A 26,106-nucleotide genomic window follows, 5' to 3' on the forward strand; every position below is an offset into this window, starting at 1 on the left:
GAAGCACTTTATGGATTCATTGAGCATCAGCACAAACTAAAGAGTAATGAGCTCATTTTCATAGAATGAAGCTTATTATAATTCCAGCTGTTGAAAACTTGCACAGCTGGATACTGGCTGTAATACAGAGCTCTCATCTGCTAGTGAAAAAAAAAGTTCCAATTTAAACTTGTAACAAAGGCTCTTTCTATAACTTTGAGGAAACCGTTTTTCACTGAAATCCATGTGTGTGACTTAATATAAAACTAAAACATGACCAGTCCTTTAAAAATACATTTGTACCCATTTATTTAAAAAAAAATTTAAGGTTAAAAACAGCTTGACAACACAGCTTATTCTGGTTAGAATATAGGGCACGCCAGAAGGAAATAATATTTCAAAGCCAAATCCGAGATACAGAAAATTGGAGTAAATCATCCCAGATTCTGCACGAGGCAGTGAGGAGGAGGGATTTGGGGCTGCTATTTCAAGAATCTGAAGATATAAGATGCTTAGAGAATTTGAGGCAGGGAGAAGTGGGTGCTATGGCCACTATTAAAGAAATAAAAATCCATTAATTCCTGCAATAGTGTGAGGCATAGCCTTACAATTAGGTAGAGATGATGATCAGCCCACGGCTCTCATTTACTCAATTACCTGGCAGTAACTGAGCATCCATTAGTACAAGTTATATCCCATGTGTTGCTGTCACACTGCTTTCTGCATTTTCATCACAGCCTGATCCACTGCCAATGGTAATTGCTTACTCTTGAGGTCATCCTTGATTGCTCCTTCTCTTCCATACTCCATATCTGACACATCCCCAAGTCCTGACACTTGGCTCTTCATATGACTTCCACCAGCATACCCTTGTCCAAGCCACCAGTTCTTTTTTTTTTTATTTAAGATTTTATTTATTTATTCATGAGAGACACACACACACACCCACAGAGCCAGAGACACAGGCAGAGGGAGAAGCAGACTCCATGCAGGGAGCCTGATATGGGACTTGATCCCAGGACTCCAGGATCACACCCTGAGCCAAAGGCAGGCACTAAACTGCTGAGCCACCCAGGGATTCCCCAAGCCACCAGTTCTGATGTTCCATCAGGAATACTGTCATAGCCCTGTCTCCCTGCCCACCCTGCTGGTAGCTAATCATCTACATAGCAGTGACAGTGATGCTTCTACAAACTTAAATATAAACACCTCAATCCACTGCCCAAAACCCTCCAATGACTTCCTTAAACATAGAAGCAGAATCCAAGATCCTTATGGAGGTGTATACGGTCCTGCATACTCTGGCCCTAGCCATGTCTCGCCATTCTCCCTTTCCTGCTCAATAACCCAGTCACACTGGATTCCTTAGTGTTCTTCCAATACATCAGGCACGTTTCTACCCAGAAGCATTTACACTGCTGTTCCTTCTGCCTGGAAAGTTCTTTCTCCATATCCTCTATTTCACATGGCCATTCCTCCTGCTGTTTCTTAAACTCTTGACACGGTTGGTATCCTTTTGTGATATATTCTTCTCTTTGTTGCATCTTCACCATCCGATCCATCTTCTACCTACTACCACCAGAGTGACCTCTCTGAAGCACATATATGATCTGGTCTCCCCCATGCAGTGAGTCCTTCAGTGGCTACTACTGCCTATAAGAATGAATTATTCTCTACAGCCTTAATAATCTATTCTTTTGGTTTGCTTTGCTCCCATTTCTCAACCTCCACTTTAAAAAGAAAAAGGTTTATTTGTTTATCTATTAAGAAAGAGAGAGAGAGGGAGAGAGTGCAAACAGGGGGAGGGCAGAAGGAGAGGGAGAAGAAGGAAGCAGACTCCTGGCTGAGTACAGAGCCAGATACAGATCTCACAACTCTGAGATCCAGACCTAAGCCAAAATCAAAAGTCAGACACTGAACTGACTGGCCACCCAGACACCCCTCCACCTCCACTTTATAATCCAGCCACAACAGCCCATTCCTTCCCACTTCTACCTGTTTTCCTTATTTCAAAACTATATTCTATCTGCCAGGCTCTCATTCTTCTCCCAGGGAACTTCTACACCAGGAATTCATAGGAAGAATATACATGTGGGCAGTATTCGTGGAAGAAGAAAGACAAACCAGGTGCAGAAAGAGAAGACCTTGGATATGTGAGAGGAGGAGAGAGGGACCCTCCAGACAGGGAGATGCTTGACGACAAGTCAGAGAAGTGGCGGTGTGTCCTGCAGGCATCACTCTTTGAGATGCCCTGAGGCAACTGGAGAATGCAAAATAGAGAGATGGGAAAATGAGAATAGGGAGGTAGCATGACTGGGGGCCAGTTATAGAAGCCAGGCAGAGGCATGGGGCAGGGGCTTGAAATGGTCAGGGCTTTTCAGAATATTATAGGAATTAAAAGGTGTATGGAAAGTCTCTAACACGGTATTGGGCATAGAAGTTTCCCTCAACTTGCAGTAGTTGAAATTAGCAATAAAGATTTAAGTTTTTGATCAAGGTAACAACGAAAGCAGAGTTTTCCTACTGGAACAGGTGGCAAATGTGTGTCCCAAGACAGCCGCCTCCAAACTCAAACCCAAGGCCTGTTTATGAATTTGACGAAATTGGTTCTGAAATCTACTTTTTTTCCAAATATATCTGGTTCTAGTTTTAATTAAATAAATATACTTTCAGGATAGTCTTATGGATTTTCTTCTTTCCGGGACAGTTTTAGGTTTGCAAACATATCATGCAAATGATGATATTAAACATGATTTACAATTTGCTTGAAATACACTCATGACCCAGTGAGTGAGCTTACCTATGCCATGTGCCCTTTCACTACAGTCCAAAATAGATTAGTCCAACCTTATATCTTGTGACAGAAGAGTAAAGATGTATATTTAACTCCAAACTACTGCATTGTAAATGTCTTTAAGATTTAAATGTAAAAGGTGGTAATATTCCTTCAGTGATAAAATTTTAAGTGTAAAGAACTCAAGTCATGGCAAATACTATGTCTTAATGCATTGAAGGACATTTTCCATGAACCATGGAGTATACAGGAAGTATAATACAAGTGCTGGCGGTGTGTCTGGAATGTCTACAATAGCATCCCACTACAGCCTTCAGACTTTGGAGACCTGTAAATCCCCGGTATGTGACTTTCATTTTTTTAAAGAAGCTGACTTTACAGTGCCCTTGAGTACTATGATTTCTACATTACAAAGAGCGACCTACCAAGTGAAATTAAAATCTTTAAAAATGTTTAGTGGAGTGGGTGAGTGGTTCTCGAAAGCTGCAAAATAAAAACTTGCCCTGTGAAGAGACTACTGGGGACTTTGGAATTCCATGAAGATTTTTGTCAGCCACAGAGATGACAAATAAATGCACAGGGATGGCTCACGTCCTGAGAAAAGGTTTTTGAGGGGACAATGGAAATTTAAAGAAGCGAGACAGGTTGATATTATTTTGAACTTTTTGAAGTATATAGGCTTTCATTTAATTCCTCCTCAGCTGTCTTCTGTTGTGTTGGACAGTTGGTCATTCATATAGTATCCTTTTCTTGCTCACTCAAGTTTTATAGAAACTATGTGCAGCAGGACCGGCTACATAATTTTTGAGGCCCAGTATAATAAATATTACTGGTCTTCTTGTTCATAAGTAAGGAATTCCAGCAGGGTTGCAGCCCAGCTTTACACCAAGCAAGGGGTCTTCTAAGTACAGGGTTTTGTGAAGCTGTGCAGGTTGCGTGCACAGGAAGCTGGCTCTGATTTATAGGTAAATGGCAGTAAGAGAGGACCCAGATTCACCACTTCACACATGAGATGCCAGAGTATATTCAGTATTTTAATTAATTAAGTATGCAATAGCACTTAACCAACACTATCTTCTGAATTCCTAAACAGCGTTCCAATTTCTTCCAGCCAATAAGCACTGTTTCTTTCAAATTATAAGAATTAATCCAACCATATTCTGGAAAAAATGTACTATTTTGCTCTTTATTACTTCTGTGCGAGGGACAACTGCCATAAATATTTTGTATTTATTGGGAACTTTTCTAGACGCTGCGATATAGCAGTGAACAAAGTAAGATCTTTGTTCTTGTTAGTATACATTCATTCTAATGAGACAGTTTCATACTTTGGCAAAGACCTCTACAGGGTTTTTTGTTTTGTTTTGTTTTTGTTTTTTAAGGAATCTGTAACTAGGAAGGCTTTTCCTTGAAATGGCTGTGCTTTTAGTTTTGATGAGCTTAATTTTGGTTAGGCAAAATAAAAACAATTTTTTGGAGAAAAAAGTGATTTAAGGCAATATGACTCAGTAAATACACTTTAATTAATTTATATCATTTATTAAGCTTAATGCATAAGGAACAAAGAACTTGGTTATCATTTCTACTTAATTGATAACTTCTTTCTTGTATCATCCTTCGGCGGTTTTCTTCCTGTGATTTATGTCCATGTGTTGAGTAAGTTTTCATCTTTTTCATTGTGTCCATTTTCCAGTGAACATATACAAAAAAACAAGAATCAGACAATAAAGGAATAAATGTGCAACACTTTTTTTTTTAGAACAGCATCAAATTTTTCTTTTCTTTTCTCTCTCCATTATTTCTCCCTTTTTATAAAATATAACCTCACTCTTTCATTTGTGATTTGGTTGGGACTATAGATTCACCCATAATTTTACATTGAAGATGCTTGCTGTGTACATAATTTTCATGAATCACAATGGCTTTGTAAGTATTTTGTTATAGAGAGAAGTTCTTTTGAGGTCAAGTGAGGTTTCTTTTCCTATCATAGATCCTCTGCTTGCAGCAGTCCTATTGAATTTAGTCAACAGAAAAGTACTAAACCTGTCAAACTAATATTTTTTATTTCAGATGCATTTAAACTCTCTTAGAAATATTGTATCTTTTCTTCTCATTATCAAACTCTATATTCTGTGTTGCTAAAAAATGAATGAGTGTGATTGGATATCAAGAACTGACAGAAATGTTACAGTTTTGTTTTTGACTCCTAAAAGTGCTTGAGGTTTTTAGGTATTTAAAAATTAGCAAACACATACATGTCTGGCTACTTACTTACATGCTCATTTCAGTAAATAATTTATTCTTAGAATTTGCAACATTTCCTATCAGACATGTGAGAAACAACCTCAATTCCTATAGCATTTGACTGTAAAATTGACTATGTGGTTTATGGCCATCTTGTTTCCTGCAAGGATAGCCCAGGAATTCATTTTTAATAAAGAACCCATTTAACTTTCCGTTTAAGAACTACAAATAGTCCCCAAAAAGCATGCTGACCACAGTCTGAAAATATGAAATGTTCTTTGGAGGGTTTTGGGTGTGGATGAGAGACACATTTTCATATTATTCAGTATGTCATCATCAAGTAATGTTTACAAACCCCAGCACCCTGGGGATGTGTGCAAGTGTTAGCAAGCAGATATTAGCAGTCAAGGAAAAATTATGACTGCTGCCTAAAAACATTTCCTCTGCCTCTCAGTTACATACAATATTGCCAGAGATCTCTTCTTTTCATTGTGTATAATTTGCCTGGTTTAGAGGACAGTTAATCCAAAGTCAAATTTGAAAATTGCTGAAAGAAATCCTTCATAAATGGCCATCCAAGAATCTTATGTCCATTTTAATGACTTTTTTTCTACTGAGAAATATCTAGCTATGAGTACTCTAAGAATACTATTTAAAATTATTCCTTATACTTGATTTAACATAATGTTATTTTCTTTGATCCAGATTCTCCATCCTACCTCTCCACACTAATTGAATCACATAGCAACTCCAAAACATATTAACTTCAAATTCTGAGAACTGACAAATCCTCTTACTTGAAACAGATGAATAAGGTGAGTCTTTTGTCTTGGTTAACTGATATTTAGAGAACAAATCTCCCCCCCTTTAGATAAAGTGTAACAGTTTTCAAACCTGGTTGAGATGTTCTTTCCAGAAAGACTAGTTAGAGCTTTTGGACTGGTTTTAAGTGGGCAAACAAAATTTTAAAGCCACTTGAGTGATACTGCTGTCTTAATAGAAGATCCGATTCATAAAAATACTTATATAAGACTCATATAAACAACCAATGAGTACTTTTACTTCCAAAAGAGTTTTGTATCTGATTGGAACTTAATAATTTCTTTTCTTGGGTTCTTATTTATAAATGAGAAAATCTCAGGAATAGCATAATTTAGCAACATATTTAAGGTTTTAAATGAGGATCATTCCATCCTGAAAAATCACCATTGCTTTCAATAGTAATATTTGTATTGATGGAGCAATTATTTAGCGTATCGATGGTAGCAACCTCCTTTTTCCCCCCAGTACTTTCTACATTAAAATATTGTGAATCTTTAGCTCTTGTAACAGAAAAGGGTGTTGGAGAAGAGAGAAATCAAACTCAAAGTAGTTGGATATACCATTGGAACAGGATAGAAAATCTAGAAATATACTTGATTGCATATGATAATTTAGTAAATTATAGTATTTAGCATATGAGGCTAAATTAGTTATTGTTGTTAATCTCTTACTGTGCTTAATTTATAAATTAAACTTCAGCATAAGGGTGCATATACAGGAAAAAACATAGTATATGTATATATATATACATATATATATATATGAACCCCATATATATATATAGGGTTCGGTACCATTTATGTGTGTTCAAGGAAAATCTTTTCCTATGTTATTGAGCTTGAGCTATCTTTGAGTCTTTTCTTTTTCCCAATATCAATTCTTACTATGCATATGGGTTTAGTGGCACAGTTGAGACTGTGGGAGGGGAATGTGCTTTTATTAAAAAAATAAAAAGTCTGCTGGAATAAGGTTTGTAAAACTGAGCCCCTTTTGAAGAGTTCATATCAGTTTACCATTGGTACAACTTCCTTTAAGCCTTACAAACTCACAAGTGTAAATACTTCTTTGATGTTATGACCCCTGTAACATCTGTTCCAATGTGTTCAGAGCAATGAATCTGAATGAATGCAGAATAGGTAAAGTCAAGTTCCCATTAAATGCACTACTTATAAGAAAATGATTAGTGGTTAGAGAAAATGTTTTTACATTTCACGTGCTTAGAGAAAAAAAAAAAGTATGAATGTAGGTTATTGCATTTTGTGGGGGAGGGAGTTCATGGAATCCAAAACATTTCCAGATTACAAAAAAGTTCCTTTGATCCAAAATAACTGGGTTTCAAAAGTGAATTGATTCTGGTGCAAGAGTAAACATTCCAAGGAATGTGGTCATGTGCCTACTGATGCCCAAACTCTGACATCAACTTCATCTTGATATCAAAAGAATAGTAGAGTTTTCAGTGATGAATAGCACACTTACCTGTGGCTCGCTGAGAGGGCTCTGCATGTCTGATTTATTCAAAGCTACAGTTATCTAAGACTTGCCCACCTCAGGGTCAGCACTGGTGGCCTACCACCGGAAGTCTCAACTATATGGTAAGTTGGTGGCAAGGCTGAGGCCACAACTACCTGTCCATTCAGTAGAGTACGTGGGAGCCAGGCTCTTTTGCTCTTGCTTGGGAATAGGAGGTGCAATCCAGGCTCTTAAAAGCCATGCAGGCCTGCTTCATGAGCGATGGTTTCTTTCCTTATCCCTATTAATTTATGTCCATCTGCTAGTGAGTGGGGTAAAAAAAAAAAATGGCATTGGATTGGTCACCAGATATTTTTAGTTACCTGAAGGCAGAAAGCTTTCCTTTCATTATAAAATAGAGCATAGGGCAGCCTGGGTGGCTCAGGGGTTTAGCGCTGCCTTCAGCCCAGGGCGTGATCCTGGAGATCTGGGATCGAGTCCCACGTTGGGCTCCCTGCATGGAGCCTGCTTCTCCCTCTGCCAGTGTCTCTACCTCTCTCTCTCTCTCTCTCTCTCTCTGTGTCTCTCATAAATAAATAAAATCTTAAAAAAAATAAAAAATAAAATAGAGCATAGGTCAGGGTTAGAGGAGAAATATAGCTGGGTGTGAATAAGTACCTAGATTCTATAGATCATGAGTACATCAATCCTTATTAGATCAGCATGGGTCCCAGATAGCCCGACTCAGAAGTCATTATGGTGAAAGTAGAAGTCTTATCTTAGTAAACTTTTGTTTTTCTGATTCTGGCCTTTTTTCATCTCTTTGCTATGATTGGAAGGGCTTTACTATTGTGCTCAAACTTACATTTTCCTCTGCCTGACACACAGGTGGAAATCCAATTAATAAAACATAGTTTGATGGGGAAAAAAACTGATTGCATGCCTAAAAATGGAAAATAAATGTAAATGTAAGGAAAGCGGGCTTATAAAAAAAAAACTATTTAGCTCTGCTGCAAAGCACATTGGAAAATATGATGGGCTGGATTATTTAAGGAAAAATCTCCAGGCCAATTATTTAAACGGGGACAGTGGTTGACAAGATTGATTTCCGGTTAATAATGTCAGAGGTTATTCACAAGATTCAATGGATAAACTGAATATTATCTTTAAAAACCATTTAAATGCCTGATTTGCATGACAGAGATTTTGACAACCTGCACTACATTTGCTTGTTCCTTGACAGAAGAGATGCAATTTGCCATGTCCTTGGGGCAGGTAAAGAGGCCTCTGGTCTCTTTCAATTCAATATGGTGAAAAGGTTACCTGAACCACTTTAGCTAGAAGGTTCACCAAGGCCAATCTTAGGTGTAGACACAATCAGTGATTAACAATGCATGTAATTCCAGGATTGTCCATAAGGATTCATTTTGCCTTTGCTTCTTCCTTCCCAATTCCCGATGCCTGAAATCTTATCACCTGAGCTTCACCCAGTGTGGGTAAAACTTTGATTTCTGTCAAAATCAAATAAATGTTGAAAGATTAACAGTTAGAGTTGTGATGAAGCATGGATACTGGTGTTTCTCAGAGGTCTGCAGATGCAGGGGAATTCTCACTAACTGTATTCTTATTTCTGCAGACATGTAGCATTTTAGTGTTATAAAGTCAAAAGTTTTTTGCACTGGTAATTGACGTTCATTTATTTGGGAGGAAGTGAGAATTTTTTTTTTTTTTTGAGAATGTTTTTATGTTTTTCAAGTTTAGAAAAACAGAGCTGCATGCCAGTGTCACTGGATGGTCTGGCCGTAGGTTTCACTGGGAGAGAGAGAGAAGAGGGTGTCTGGGAGAAAAACGGTGTGCAAGGATGAAATGACAGTGAAGACAGGTCCCTTCTTTTGTGCTGCCCATAGGATGGCTTTTGAGATAGAACTATGTTCTCTGACTGTTACAGACAGTTGGCCTGGAGCAAATGGAAAGCCAAGCTGGGAGTGAAACCAGGAATACATAAAGGACAAAGGGTGGGAACTGAAGGTAGGAATGGAGCCATCATGGAAGGCCTGGAAGCAGCTCCTTGGCATTGTCTTTCCTTTAAAAAAAAAAATCATCAATGCTGTCTCTCTTTCAGCAGGCTGTTTGTCTTGGGACTTCTGCACAGCCAGCTGAATGGAATGTGGGGCCAAGAAAATGGAGAAGCTGAATCACCAAACATTGTGTCACTCGTCCAAGATCACACAGGAAGGTAACGTAATGTCAGAGTTGACAAACCACAGAGTTGTCCTGGCTTCTTGCTCACAGCTTTGGTCCTCGGATGCTTCACTGTCCTTAGTCCATCACAAGCATGAACTCCATGACCCAGGATTATCTGATCACACCTAATAGGAAGGGTTTCACACTTTCAAATGGTCTTACTATAATTCTCCCTACCCCTCACTTCCTTCCAGATTTAGATTCTTACTCTTCTTATTTCATTGCTTTTTTTTTCTTTGTAAAGGTGGAAATATTAGATAAGCCATCTTTGTCTTCAAACTTTAAGCAGATATCATAACTGAACAGGTATATCAGGAGCCTCTTTTTTCCTCTTCCAACACACAGGAAGGATGGCCTTCATGAAAGATCTATTGCCCCATGGCTCTTCATTTCTGCATCCAGTTGTTCTTAACTTGTAAGCCATTGACACTTTAGGCCATCTAAAGGAGCCTAAGGACTCCTTCTCCAGAGGTTTCAAAATGCTTAAAATAAAACACAAAGAATTACATGTAATCACAAAGGCAACCAATTATATTGAAGTATAATGTTCAAACCATTAAAACACCAAATTTCTGACATAGCCATTTATGTGCAGACAATACTTAAATCACAAGACATAGTGGCAAATAGAATCATTATCATAATTTCAAAATGGCAGGAGAGTAAGTGATATATGAAGATTTCTGTAATTGCTGCAGTGTGATAAAAGAGTATCTGTGATTTCTGTTACCAATGAGTCATAGGAAGAGTCACTATGGTTTGTTGCTTACATTCATAATTGAAGACAATGATAAATTTCAGTTTGAGGTTAGTGAAAATAAAGATGTCTTTTTTTTATTCAAGTTCACAGACTCTCTGAATTTTATCCAAGGACCCCAGATTGAGAACCCCTGGCCTAGAAGAGTTGATGTTATATTGTACCTGATAAATTTTCTTTTTGACTAATTATGAGAACAGGTTTGTGTATAGATGATTCAACTAAATTTTTAAATCTTTCCTCCCAAATTCTTCCCCCAAGCCCCAAATTTTAATTTTTCATTTGCAAAGGTATACCTAAGCAACCTTTGATATCATGCCAGGAAAGTGGCAAGATTGATTCCAGTTGTAACTTTATTTCCCTCCATTTTCTTGATGTGTTAAACATCAGAGAGGCTGAAATTGGTGTTGCTGCCTCAGCCAAGGTAACTAAATGGCCTCTGTCTTGGGGGCTCAATTCCCTACTTCCTCTGGCAACTCTTTAAGCCAGGGAGTGTATATAACACGCCGTTCCCACATGTTTATGTAGTATTTCTTCAAAGGACTTCTTAAAACAGATGTTGCCTTCCCATAAGGGAAGCCTCTGGATGCTTCCATAGAAAGTAGATCATGCTGTTTCTGACTGCATTTGGGGGAACAAAATCCAATTCTACTGATGTTGGTTTTTCCATTGGAATTCTTGGCTACAAGGTACATAGGTATAAACATATGCCCACCTAATTTCATTTTCAGTCTTCCCAATAATCTGTTTTAAGTATATTTACTTTACATTTCTATTCTACCATTTCTGTTAATCCAAAAGTTGTGTCACTCATTTGCTTGTACTTTATAAGAAAGGTTCTCTTATTGGGGGATATTGTCCTGGATGCCATGCCTGCCACTGTGTGAGTCAGAGGCAAAGGAGAAAACTCCAAGGAATAAAACTAAATGGATTCTTGAATCTTATAACTAGGCAAAGTTGTTCCTAAGCAATCAATAAATTTAGAACACTTAATGAATACAATGGTTCCCATAGTTATATATCAAAAACTAAACCGTTTCACCAAAATACGTACCTCGCATATAAATTGGATGCTGTTGTTTAATTAAAAGTACTGCCCCATTTCCTTTTATCCTTGTCTCTAAGTTACTGCTGTTCTTCACTGTGGATGTGGGTGTTGCTTCCTGTAGTGTGTATTACCACAACTCTCATCTTGGTGTCTTTGTGCTGTGACTTGCATGCCGTTAACATTCAGAGACAATATGTCCTGTTGTTCCACACTACTATTAGTTGGCCAGCACTGAGAGACTTGCCAGAGCTATGCTGGTAAGTGTTTAACAACAGGCTCTCCAGGGGAAATAAAGGCCAGATTTGTAGCATTTGCCAAATTTTGTGGTGTATCCTCCCAACATGAATGATTTCAGACTGCCAAAATGACTTCAGTGAACACAGAGTCGGGAAAAGATGAGCACAGGCACAAGTGAGCCAGGGCAAACCAGCTCCAGCACCTCATTCTAGATTCACTCTTCCCTGTGGCTGAGAGCTGTATTTGTCTATATCTTTTTCTCCCCCTGTCTTTTTGTTTTGAGAGAGCTGAGGGAAGGGAAAGAGAGAGTCAGAGAGAGACAAAGAGAGAGGTGTTCTTTATCTTGAAGCTGATTTCTGGCACTGCAGTTTTGGGAACAGTTAGCATTATATGGCCTCGTCGTAGGCAAATTTATGTTCTGTTTTAATGTTGTTCATTACTGCTGATGTCACCTACTCAATGACTCCAGAAACTAAATGTGACATCTGTTAGAGATGCAAGTCTTACACTTACCTTGATCCAAGTCTCACACCAGCTTTTTGTAGACCACACATGTTCCTTTTAACTAAGGAAGCCAGAAAAAAATTTCTTCTGATGAAGCAGGATCCATGGCTCTCTTTTGGTATTTATGCAAGTATTCTCTTGAAGGAAATAGTCTTGGAGCAGGAAAACTTCATCTTTATTTTTTTTAAACTTATTTTTATTTATTTATGATAGACATAGAGAGAGAGAGAGAGAGAGAGAGAGGCAGAGACACAGGCAGAGGAGAGGGAGAAGCAGGCCCCATGCCAGTAGCCCGACGTGGGACTCGATCCCGGGACTCCAGGATCGCGCCCTGGGCCAAAGGCAGGTGCGAAACTGCTGAGCCACCCAGGGATCCCCCAAAACTTCATCTTTAAAATAGTTTCAGTACACTAGGTGAAATCAAGGTGCACTGTGTCTACAGAACTTTCCCAACCTACCAAAACTGTTGAAAGGAAAGTGGTGTTGATATAGCATAGACTTACATTGGTTCCTAATGCTTACCACTTTCTTTCCTAAGGGCTCGTAAACTCTTCTAAAATTACAAAAAGGATGCTGGCCAGTGGCTTCGTTCTATTCCTTTTTTGGAAACTGGGATTGTCCGGGACTCCATGGTTGTCACTCAATCATCCTGGTTTTTTCTTATTAACAAAACACTGTCCCAGATTCTAAATTCTAATTATATACTGTATATTGAAATACAATTCACATACCATGCAATTCACCTATTTACAGTATGCAGTTCAGTGGTTTCTAATATATTCAGATTTGTGCATCCATCAGTACCATCAATTTTAGAACATTTTTACCACCCCTACAAGAAACCCCATATCTGTTAGCAGTCATTTCCCATCCTTCCCTCCTCAGTGGCCCAGGAGACCACTAATCTACTTTTGTCTATATAGATTCGGCTTTTCTGGACATTTCATGTCAACAGAATAATATAATACGTGGTCTTTTGTGACTGGTTTCTTTCATTTAGCATAATGTTTTCAAAGTTCATCCAAATAGTGTCATGTATCAGTACTTCATTCCTTTTTGCAGAATGATTCACCAAAATTTTTTTGTCAGTCTTTCATCTTCCTTGAAATTCCTTGGAATTTTTAATTTTGATGAATTAAAAAATATATATTTTCTTTTGTTGCTTGTGCTTTGTGTCATTTCTAAAAATCCATTACCCAATCCAAGATCATGAAGTGTAATTGTTTTCTTTTGACAGTTTTATAGATTTAACTCTTAAATTTAGGTTTCTGATTCATATCATATTATTATTTTTTGACATAGTATGAGGATGATCAACTACATTCTTCTCTATGTAGATGTCCAATTATCCCAGCACTATTGGTGAGGAGATTAGTCTTTCCCCATTAAATTGTCTTTGCACTCTTGCTGGAAATCAAGTGACCATTGAGTCAAATCTTGATTTAGCTAAGTGCCCCTTAAGAAACTCCCAGGTCAACACTCAGGCAACTAGCAGCAAGTCAACTTTATTACCAGTTCTCCAGATATCATTGAGGTTAATTTAAATCCATATATCACAAAGGGAGGAGTTGTATCTCCATGTCAGCCAGAAAAAAAGTTGTACCAAAGTGCCCTAGGACATTGTTCTTGACCTTGTTCTGTTTAGCATTTTATTGATGACTTGAGGGATACATGCTTATTAAACATTCAGAGTTTAATGTTATTGTCAAAGTTTATTGCCAGAGTTTAATATTAAGTCAAAGCTTAAAAGAAAATTATTCAATACTACATATAATGGAATTAAAACTCAAAGTATTGTTCATAGGCTAGACAGCTAGAGTGAAATGAACAAAATGAAGGCAAACTGAATAGGTACTCTTAGTTGCAAAAATTAATTATACATATGTATTGGGTATTGGAGACTTGCCTGGAGTCTTTAGGTAATAGAATTATAGGTCCTAGATTTGGGAGTTGATATAGTCCCACTGTAGTTTGCATTAGTTCCTCCATATATTCAGGAAGACCCTTACATCGGCCCTGAAATCTCCTGGATACTACCATGTAAAAACTTGGCAAGAAGTTTATGTAACTAATAGGATTTTAACTATTATTTCTGGGCAAGGTACGCTAAGGCCTAAGAGCTCCTGATAAGAAAAGGATATACATATATATCTGTATACATACACATGTATGCATACATATACACATGTACATAGATAAGTAGAAGAATTATACGGTTTCTAAAAATGCTTTGTCCAGTGTTTTCTTTTTGTTCAATAATTATATGGCTAAAATTTTTGGTAGCTAATAGTCCCTCTCTGTGCATTTCATTTGCTTACTTGCTGATAGATGTGTATGTTTTATATATATATATATATATGTATATATATATATATATATATATATACACACAGATTAGGGAGAAATTTTTTAACCCACAATTTTTTTAAAAAAGTAAAATACAAGCTTTTATTAGAAATTAGTGTGAGCCCTAAATTTCTACTCTAAGACTATAAAAGAAACCAAATCATTCTTTTCCTCTCTCCCTAATGCCACCATCATCCCAGGACAGTTGTATGATGTTTCTTTTTCTTTCTTTCTTTCTTTCTTTCTTTCTTTCTTTCTTTCTTTCTTTCTTTCTTTCTTTCTTTCTTTCTTTCTTTCTTCTTTCTCTTTCTTCTTTGTTTTTATGTTTCTTTAACCTGGAATAAGTCTGGGTATCCCCATTCTATCTTGCAGCCTTTTAATAATTTTGGGGATCTGAAACTTTAGTATTTGAATACCCTAAACCTTTAGTCAAAGAGTCCAGATTCAATGCACCTCTTTGTTACTAATAGGGCTTGAAGGTGAAAACAGAGCTATGAGCATCACTGCCTCATATCCTTCAGCTTAACCAGAATATATTGTTCAATTGTAAGTGCAAAGACACCAGAATGATACTAGCAAAGTAGGGAACATTTGAGGGAAGGCAAAAGAGACTGTTAGAGATACAGAAGCATATGAGATGAGGAAAGTTAGTGAAAAAAATGAAATGGTCTACTGTGGAGAAGAAAAGATTAAAGAAGATGTGATGGTTATATTACATATTAAAGCAGCTATTATGTTTTATAGAGGAATATCCCGGTTAATCTAGATTTCTTTCTAACTGTGGATATCACTACTAGGAATGAACACCATCTCTGAGCCCTCTAAAGCAAAAATTTGAAGTCTACCTACTGGAAAAGCTATGAAAGAGATGGAGGAAATGATAGGGCAAGCTCCCTTTCAAATATAAATGTCTACAATTCTCTTTGTCTATTACTGCCACAAAGCTACAAGCACTTGGCTCTAAACATAGGTTTTCTTGTTCTCAATAACTCAAGAGGCCAAAAATAGTGTTACACTCTGCTCTGCCCTAAGAGATAGAGCTGGGCATCTCTTTTCTCATCTAGCCACAGCCCATATATCACTTCTTTCCACAATGATATCAAAAAGCTTACTCATTCTCCCCAAAACCATTTTTTAAAAGTAGCAGAACATCTGGCCTTTGGTTTAGCATTACATTCATTGGAGAAAACCCATTCCATTTTTATAAAAATTAAATCATACTTTAGGGTTTTCCACCCCTGTTGCTTCTGCAGAGGTGTAGCTGGGCCTTTGCATGAGAATATGAGCCCCTAAAAACATCCATTTCTTGGCAAGTGGTAAAGGTTGGGTGGGCCAAATACCTGCTTCTTCTTGGAAGGTGTTACTGCATGAAAGCAAAATGCTACTACAGAACATCTTTTTATTTTTTCTTGATTATATCCTGGTTAATCTAGATCAACAATACCAAAAATAGTAGTAGTGCTTGTGTCAAAATATTCATATTCTGATATGACCAGTCTCATGTGTATCCTCACTGTGAATAGAAAATAAAAAAGAATATGTTCATTCTTTCTGATCCCTAGGCTTATTTAAATTTTAAACAAGGAAATCTGTGATTCTATAGTATTAGAGAATAAGTGGTGGCTATAAACACACACACACACATTTGGACAATTTTAGTAATCAACAATACCAAAAATAGTAGTAGTGCTTGTGTCAAAATATTCATATTCTGATATGACCAGTCTCATGTGTATCCTCACTGTGAATAGAAAATAAAAAAGAATATGTTCATTCTTTCTGATCCCTAGGCTTATTTAAATTTTAAACAAGGAAATCTGTGATTCTATAGTATTAGAGAATAAGTGGTGGCTATAAACACACACACACACATTTGGACAATTTTAGTAATGGTGTGGCTTTTTCATTTTTATTTTTTAAAATCTAAGATGCCAGGCTTCATAGATTGATAAGTTATAAAATAATAATTCTTACCTTTTCCTTTTCTCATGCACCCTGACCCTTCTCTCTTAAACATGCTACGCAGAATGCTAGGTACAGATTAACAACAAGAAAGAAGAAACTGTACCTATTTTTCAGTGCTATTATCATGAAAATATAACAAAATGTATTGTATATTTGATGGCAGAATCAAATATGTCCTTCAAATTATTTGGTTGAAAGGGAAGTGTCACTTTGTCACCTTTTCCTTTCACACACACACAAGCATTGAGTAAGAGACATTTTTATATTTTTCAACTGATAAAAGGAGAAAACTTGGCATGTTCTAGGCAATTAATTGCAAAGGATGTGTAAAAGTTTAGATAATAGGTTCAAATGAGTTCTTCCTTCAATCTGAAAACAGCTTCTGCAGAAATATTTATAACCCATAAGGCATGAACTAGAAAGGAGATTATGCTTTGAAATACGGGAGTATAAACATGCATCATCAGTTTATTGGTTCCTCTTAAAAAAGGAAATATTTTGGGAGTTCCTGGGTGGCTCAGTGGGTTAGGCATCTGCCTTCAGCTTGCGTCATGATCCCAGAGTCCTAGGATCAAGCACACACTTATACTATAAGTTCCTTCCGCTGAGCAGGAAGCCTGCTTCTCCTCCCTCTGTCTGCCACTCCCCCTGCTTGTGTGCTCTCTCTCTCTCTCTCTGTCAAATAAAAAAATAAAAAATAAAAAATAGGGATCCCTGGGTGGCGCAGCGGTTTAGCGCCTGCCTTTGGCCCAGGGCGCGATCCTGGAGACCCGGGGTCGAATCCCACGTCGTGCTCCCGGTGCATGGAGCCTGCTTCTCCCTCTGCCTGTGTCTCTGCCTCTCTCTCTCTCTCTCTGTGTGTGACTATCATAAATAAATAAAAATTTAAAAAAATAAATAAATAAATAAATTAAAAAAAAAAAAAAGGAAATATTTTTGAGAACTCTTAGAAGAGCAGCAGGGAAAGGTACAAAACTTGAATTCTCATCCCAGCACTGATAATGCTCAGTTCTCTGAGCTGGAACATTTTTCTTAACCTCATAGAATCCTAATTTTTTCACCTGTAAAATAGACATTCTAAATGTTACAGAGTAGGATTATTGGGAAGATTTTATACATTAATATCTGTAAAGTATTTGGCATGATTTTTAGCTAATAGAAATAAATCTTTGGCTTCAAAAATAAATTGGAATTCGATCTCTTGTTTTTTGACTTTTTTATGGTTGACTATATCATTATTAAAGGTAGCACATGCATTTGTGATTAAAAATAAAAATGTGTGGATTTGAGAGGGCTATATATTTGGAAGGATATGCACTTATTAATAAACACACATCATTCATTTAATAAGCAGAAAAATAGTAGCACTCAATAACTATTGAAGCCCTTCCCATGAATGTCTTTTTTTTTGTACTGAAATATAACTGACATACAGTGTTATATCAGTTTCAAGTGCACAACATAGTGATCCAACAATTCCATGCATTACGCTATGCTCACCATGACTCTAGCTACCATCTGCCATCGTACAATATTATTACAATATTATTGACTGTATTCCCTATGCTGTACTTTTCATCCCCATAACTTATTTCTTTTATAACTGGAATTTTGTACCTCTTCACCTATTTCTCCTGTCTTCCCAAACCCCTCCCCTCTGGCAAACACTAGCATGAATGTCTTTTAATAGCGCTAAATTATCACATCAAAAACTCGATGAGTTTGGACAGCGAAGTGCAAAATTTTATACCATAAACTCTACAGTCCCACTGGAGACACAGAAAGCTCACGTCCTGCTCCATATGGTGGACAGCCTTCCCCAGCAGCTCACTTGGAAAGGGTAACAACATTGGCACTTCTGCAAAGTGGCCATTAGGAAGCTTTTGCTTTGCTGACAGGGAGTGCATCTGGGTGAGTTTCAATTTTAAGTGATCCCAAGCTAGTCTATACAATCTAAAAAGCTGGTGAATGTTCAGCAGGATAAATGGGTGTAGCTTTGAAGAAAGAATGTTGGAATCAGACAGAGCTGGCTTAGGACACTGGAGGTCTTGTTCAATCTTGACGGTATTGTTTAATTTCTCTGAATTTCCATTCTTTTATCTATCAATAAATGCCAGGCTATTTGCCTAGAATAAAAAGAATATCTTCTATTTTAACACTTCCCTCTTCACACAGACTTCACATTAAGCCAGGAAGGGCTCTTCCATCAGTGTTTCTGACCTCCTGTTTTGGATCAACTTACATATTACCTCTTCAGAGAGGCCTTCCCTGACCTGCCTTATTATTTTCTGTCTCATATCACTTGTCATAATTGAAAATCGTTTCATTTGTTTGGTTTAATTGCCATTTGCTCAGCTATCTTACTGAAATAGAGGTTCACAGAGGGACTATAGCTCTTTTGCTCACCACCATATTCTGAGGGCTCAATAAAGTGCCTGAGAGTATTCAGTAAAGGGTGTTGCACAGATAAATTAGCATTTACAGGGTTGTTGTCCAAATTTGATGATATTATTTATGACATACTATAAGTTCCTGATAAAGTAAATCTTTTTAAAGATTATCTTTAGGGGCAGAATTGGCACAAGATACATCAAGTTCAATATGCTAAAGTAGCTGTACATGGGCTATAGAAGCAAAATATGGTCAAGTCATTATCCACGTGGAGTCAGTCATTGCCGACCCACTGAGGGGCCAAGTTGTCCCCTCAAGCAGACAAGAATGCCTCCTATTTAAAGTTATCCCCAGGGGCACCTGGGTGGCTCAGTTGGTTAAGCATCTGCTTTTAGCTCAGGTCGTGTCCCCGGGGTCTTGGGATTGAGGACCCTTCTGCGTATCTGGGCTTTCTGCTCCACTAGGTTCCTTGCTCAGTAGGGAGTCTGCTTCTCCCTCTCCCTCTGACCCTCCTCCCTGCTTGTGCTCTCTCTCTTGTTCAAATGAATTAACAAAAAAATCTTTGAAAAATCTAAAAGATTTCAAAAACCAAACATATCCCCAACTTTAGAGGCACCAGGAGCCATTTTTGAAGTTTTCATTTGCTAGATACCAGCCAGGACAAGATGTTACCCTCAGCATTTACTCAGCATTTTCTCACTCCACTTACAGTATTGTAAAAATTGTCATTTCAAATGTGATCATGCCTCCCTTATCCAAGTTTAAAACAGGTGGGCTTTTCCTTTCACTTTTTCTTAGGGCAAATAAAGTTGCCTCAATGGGCCTACTCTGTATTTTCAGTAAAAACTGCTATAATTTAAAACCCACTGGAAAAAGGTAGTTAAGCTGTTGAAGGATGCTTCTACTCTATTTTTCCAATTGATGATTCCACTCCAGGTCTCTCTAAATAAATCCAAGCAGATTATGGGAGAAAGGAGGGTTCTACAGATGTCTTCTTAAAATAGGAAAAAAGCCAGTAAAAACTAATGATCTAACAACAAACAGCTGCCAATTCTGTGTCACTGAGTCATCTTCTATTGGGAAGTGTTTGGATTTCATTAGGCTTTTAAGTGCCGCAGGCTGATTTATTATTTTCATTTTTATTTTCTTAGTGGGTTGTCATGAAACTTCACATCATTAATATGAAGAATAAAGTGCCAAATAAGCTATAATTTCCTAGATGAGTACAGTAATGATGATATAATAATCACTGAAGGCTCTCACATTTATTTATATCAACTGATCTCCAAGATGGCACAAAAATCATCCTTTAGAATATTTAATCACCTTCCTACATCATCTTCCAATCTCTGCTTTCATTCTGATCTCTCATAGCTTTTTTTCCTTGTGATACTCAACCCACATCCAACACCTAAGCTCAGCCTTCTTCCTAACATGGTTCAAATCAGTACATTCCCCTTCATTTTTTGACAGGAATTTTCTGTGCAATATTTATTGTGTCATCTCTAAGGATACCATCATGAAAATCACAAGTAACTTCTGACAAGGGATTAAATAAAGTTACATGGAGAAAATAAAATAAAGCTGCTTATTTTAGGACACTGGTCAAATGGAAAGTTTAAGGTACTACTGGAGTTTTTGTATGTTTTCTCTGATTAGAAAAATTATTCTCTACTATATGCCTTCAATTAATATGTGCTACTGGTTCTCCAAACGGTCAGGCATTTATGTTCACACATGCCTACTTTCTCAGTGATGAAAGATGCTGCTAAAGTAAAATGTTTCATGGTTTGGGGGAAATCCTATGAAGTCCTTTGACCTGTGAATATAGACCCCAAAGAGAAATTGTGTTGTGCCCAGTAGTCTAACAGTCTAATTAATTGCCGTCTCATGTCTTAGGAGTTGAAACACTTAGATTATATTTTTTTTTCATTTTTGTTTCTGGTATGCAACAATATAAATACTGGGTAGATTACTTCAGAGAATATTGAAACATAAATTCATGGAAATCTCAATCCTTCATCGGCAAAAGCAATCTGATTCAAGTGAATGTCTAGGTAAGTACTTTTTTGAAACTATGACCCAAAGTAAGAAATAGATATCATAGACCTCAATACACACAAGCACACACATCATGGCTAAAGTAAAGTTTGGTGAAATCATAGCCTCATTGGATATGAGAGGTGAGTGTGCTTGTCATGTTAATGGTATCATAAAGGGTCAATGTGGTTGAAGCAGAGTGGAGGAAGGTGGTAGGAGATAAGCTCAGAGTAATGAAGGTACCCAGGTCATGGAGCATCATGTAGGTTTTCAGCTCCTATTCTAAGTGTGTAATGAAAACTTTGAGAGATTTTTAGCTGAGAAGTGACATAGTATGACTTGGTTTCAACAAGGTCATTCCAATGGCTATGTCATGAATAGGATGTAAGAGGCCAAGTGTGGAAATTGGGACACCAGCTAGGAGCCAATTTGATTATGTGGATGAGGAATGATGGTAGTGGGACTGGGGCAGTGGTGGTGAAATGGGTAAAGAAAAAGCCAAAACAGTCTGTTTCTACATATATGGTGAAGATAGAGCCACTTTGAATGATTGGATATGTGATGTGAGAAAAAGACATACAAGTCAAGGACAACCGCCAGTTAATCTAAGCAACTTGACAGACGAGGTGCTATTTACTGAGATTGGAAAGATAGAAGAAGAGCAGATTTAGAGGAAGAAAACAGTATAGTTTACATTTGAGCTGCCTATTGGACATCAACTAAAGATGTCTCATTGGAGGCCAAAAATATTAGTCTCAGATTCATGAGCAAGGACCTGGCTGGATGTACATTTGAGAGTGGTCAAAATATGTTGATATTTAAAGAACTAGTATTAGGAATCCCCAGTTACCAAAAGAGTCAACATGAACTAAGAAGGAAAAGATCTTAGTTTCAATTTCTCCTAAAAATAACCCTATGACAAGGACTTGAATGAACGTAATTTAACTGAAAGGTGGGATCCTGAAAATACAGATAAGGAAGTGGGAAAGGAAAACAAGGAAAGGATAAAAACCAATTAAAGGAACAAATTGTGTGTTTATAAGCTGATTTCCACCAAGGACAACTGAAGTTCAATTCCACTAAGGACCCTCTGAGGGACCCAATAGAACACCCTTCAGAATTGGCCTGCCAAGGAGGCAAGAATCTGCCATCTTTATTCAGCAATTCCCATCTTCATTCATTGAGGATGCTGGTGAGGGTTTTAAATCCCTGGATCTTCAAGGCCTCAGGAGCTAGAGAAAGTCCTTAGGCAGAGGAACAGAGAAATGAACTTGGGGACATGGGGCAGGGTATCAAAGGGTTTGGCTCCAGGTCGGAATAATGAGGCCTGTTTAGAGACTCAGAACATGAGGAGGCTCCAGCAAAGGAGATTGAGAAAGAGGGACAAGTGGTAAGAGGAAAGCTAGAAGAGTTGTGGTGGCTGAAGTCAAGGAAAACAAGTCCAGAAGGGAATGGTACTGAGTCCTGGTCAATGGATTTTGCATCACAGGATTTGAGAACCATTTCACTGCAGTGGGCCAAGATGAAGACCTAATAGGATTATATTCAAGAGAAGGGAGGAGTTGGAAACAAACAACTAGTTTGGGAAACTTATCGGAAGATTGTTGCTATAAAAAGGAGTAGGGGAAGGAGAAGGAGGCTGGAGAGGTTATAGGATGTTCTTACTGTGAAATCCACTCTAGGGTGGAATGAAAAGAAGAGATCTGATATATGTTGAGATTTCTGGCACAATGAAGAGGCAAGTATCCATTGGTTTTGCAATGCAAATAATGAAGTAGTCTACGTATAGGGTCTATGGCTATAGGCCTTGCATGCACTTTGCTGGTAACCTAGAGGATGAATAGGATCAAAATCATACTTAAAATGATTAGCCTATTAGAGGCTTTGTTTTTTAAAAAATGACATTTTAATGTGTGGTAACTGAACAATAATAGTCATCGTGCTTATAAATTGACTTGGCACAGATGAAGATTATCCTTATCCTATGCAAAATACATATTAAAAGCACATAGAGCATTTCATATCAACTTAAAAAATAAAACCATGGTGGTGTGTGCACATGGGTTTATATGGGTGTGCATATGGGTGTGTGTGAAATGATAATTTTATCAAATATGGTTAAATAAATTCCGAAAGGCATTTAGTATTATTAACCTTCTTCTTTTTCCCATGTTATTCATTGTCTGTATGCTTCTCATGTCTGTTAGTTGATTTTACAAATTAACCACCTCTGATGACTCTAGAGCTGCTTAACAATAATTTGACATATCAGAAAGAAATTCTGCTCACGAGCCCTTGATGATAAGGTAGCATTGACACGTGGGTGTTTATGCTGTAGAACAAATGGAGAGTAGTGACATTACAAATCTTACAGATTGGAACAAAATTGTTATGAGGTTGTACAAAACATAAAAGGAGAAAAAGTTGCTTAGAAAAAAAGCAAAGCCAAGACACTCTCCATTCAAAAGCTATATTCCATTAGTGTTCCTTGAAAATGGCAATTTTTTATACTGTATCTGAATGTGGAACTTTTACAATACATTTATTTCACAAATATTTAGGTTTTTATGATAGACACTACTTTCAAATGCCATTCATAGAGAATTTTCAGAAATACATAGAAGTAATGTTCAACACTAAGCATGTCTAACATTGATCTGACAAGGTGATTCAAGACTATCTTTGAAAACAGAGTCACGAAAGATGACTCAATTCACTCTGTAGTTTGAAACCCAATGGAACTAGTTATGCAGAAAAGATACAAAAACAAATTTGAAGTTGTGGTCATACCACAGATGAGTGCCTCCAGTATAATGCTGATGTTGAAAAATTAAACATTAGCCAACATGCAGAGTTAGACATCAACACTGTGTGTCTGTGTATGTGTGTGTGCATGTGTAAAACTAGTTGGAATGATATACAGCAAATAATAGCCACTTTCAGAAAATAAATCACTGTATTAAGTTATGAGAAATAATGTAGTAATTTAAAATCCAATTCCACTTTTCTTTAAAAATATTTGGGTAGTATTGAAGGTATTTTTTTTCCTCTGGAAGGAAAATAGTCTCCTGCTAAAAGTCTGCCTTACATTTACCATTTTGTCTAGTTGTAGCTGGCCCAAGGACCGAGCAGCTGACATGAATGCCTGAGGTCAGTGGGCAGGAGTGCATATGAGGACATTGCCTTAAATGGTGGAGAGAAGCAGGACCCCTATCTTCACATTCATGTCAAGAAGGGCAGCCATTGCCTAGCTCCAGGTGACTTCTTCCAAGATGGAACGCACAACATTTCCCAGTTTTTGGAGAGAAGCTCCTTTCCCCCTCTCCAATTTGAGTTTTCATGTGAAATACCTTAATTTTAAATTATGGCTCAATTTTTAGAAGACCCTTTGCAGTTAGTCTACACAAACCATATCCAAAGAGCAGATTTCACGCACAGGCAGCCAGTTTGCAAACTCGGTTCCACTCAGACCATACACAGACAACACAGCAAGCTTTGGGCCTGATTTTACATTTTGTATTTCTTGGAACTGCCATAGCTTCTTTTTTTTTTTTTTAATATTTATTTATTTATTTATTTATTTATTTATTTATTTACTTACTTATTTATTTATTATTTATGATAGACAGAGAGAGAGAGAGAGAGAGGCAGAGACACAGGAGGAGGGAGAAGCAGGCTCCATGCCAGGAGCCTGATGCGGGACTCGATACCGGGACTCCAGGATCGCGCCCTGGGCCAAAGGCAGGCGCTAAACCACTGAGCCACCCAGGGATCCCTGCCATAGCTTCTTAAATGTACAGAAGACACTCTTTGTTAGCAGGTTTAGGAAGAATAATTTAATGGTTAATTAAAAGTTGTACATGTAAAAGTCTGGGAAAGAACACAGGAAATCTTCTGGAGTGTTGGAAATGTTCTAGATCTTGGTGACCTGGGCCATGGGACCAGCGTATCCATATATAAAAAGTCATTGAGCTGCACACTTAAGATTCATACATGTCACACATCTGTCTGTATGTGTAGAGACATACACATATATCTCCCCACCAACAAACTATCAACTTTGGAACTTCAAAATAATCAGATGTAATCAGATAGCAACTTCAGTGCAGGGGTACACAGGGCAATGGGCTCCACTTTGGAGCGTGCAGCTTAGACAAGGCCAGTCTGAGCAACCCTTGTGTTATATGTAGTGGAAGAAAAGACGTCACAAAACAGAAAAGATGAAAACTAGTCTTCTCTAGATCCCCACCATCCATCCCCCCACCCCCGCCAGTATATTCCCATTCCATTCAGTGGCTGGTAGGCTCCTCCTTCCAATTTAAGTGGAAGCTCATTTCAGATAAGCTTCATTAACTTTTTCTCATGAGTCACAATGGACAAAGGATTTGACTGAAAGAAAGGTGCACTCAGGCAAGAGTTATAAATCCATTTAATGCTGGTAAAGGGTACATCTGATTCCACATATGTCTGTAAGAACTGAGGGGGATGAGCTTCCCAGGACACAGAGGAGGCTGGGTGCCCTTCTAAAACACCCTGCTGTGGTTGCTTCAGCCCCATCTGGATGGGCGTCCCGTCTGGTACATTAAGAAACCTCTTTGTGGTCCCCTTTCAGAGTAGGGGTGGGATAGAGAATTGTTGGATGCTCTGATTGCATGTTTGCTCACCAGGCACAAGCAACTGGTATCACCCCAGCACATTCCCAAGTGTGTATCTCAAGATAGGGAGGAAATTTGCCAGGTCCCAATTCGAAGCATGTCAGTGTCTTCACTGGCTCAACTTCTGGTCTCCTGGGTTCTATGATGGCAACATCAGTTTCGCCAACATTCACCAGTTCCTGTGGGGCACACAAAAATGAGTGAACCATAATCTTTGCTGTATTAGTTTGCCAAGGCTGCGGTAACAAAGTACCATAAACTGGATAGCTTAGAACAACAGAATTTTATTGTCTTGCTGTTCTGAAGTCCAGAAGTCTGAAATTCAAGGTATCAGCAGGACCAGTCTCCCTCAGGAGGCACTGGGGAAGGATCTGTTGCAGGCTTCTCTCTCAGCTTCTGATAGTTTCTTGGCTTGAGGCAGCCTAATGTCAGTCTCCACATGATGTCCTCCCTGAATGCTGTCTATGTTCAGATTTCTCCCCTTTTTAAGTACTCCTGTCCTATTGGATTAGAGGTCCACCCTAATGCAGTATGACTTCATCTTACCTAATTACACCTGCGAAAAAGGCCCCATTTTGAGGCAATGGGGCTTAGGACTTCAATTTATGAATTTGGGTAGCGGGACTCAAGT

The 26,106-nt window shown here is 37.9% G+C and overlaps 1 long non-coding RNA gene across 2 annotated transcripts; it reads left to right on the top strand.

Annotated features, from left to right (window-relative positions):
• The first annotated feature begins 1,873 nt into the window (after positions 1 to 1,873).
• LOC112656692 (uncharacterized) lies at positions 1,874 to 24,341 on the top strand. 2 transcript variants are annotated; one of them, XR_007408885.1, is made up of 6 exons: positions 1,874 to 3,114; positions 5,723 to 5,832; positions 9,411 to 9,524; positions 20,254 to 20,403; positions 20,752 to 20,837; positions 23,927 to 24,341. It is a non-coding gene; the product is annotated as an uncharacterized LOC112656692 (long non-coding RNA). The 2 variants fall into 2 exon arrangements; XR_007408886.1 differs by having other exon boundaries at positions 9,414 to 9,524.
• The last annotated feature ends 1,765 nt before the right edge of the window (positions 24,342 to 26,106 follow it).

Source organism: Canis lupus, chromosome 37, assembly GCF_003254725.2.
Source record: "Canis lupus dingo isolate Sandy chromosome 37, ASM325472v2, whole genome shotgun sequence".
NCBI lineage: Eukaryota > Metazoa > Chordata > Mammalia > Carnivora > Canidae > Canis > Canis lupus.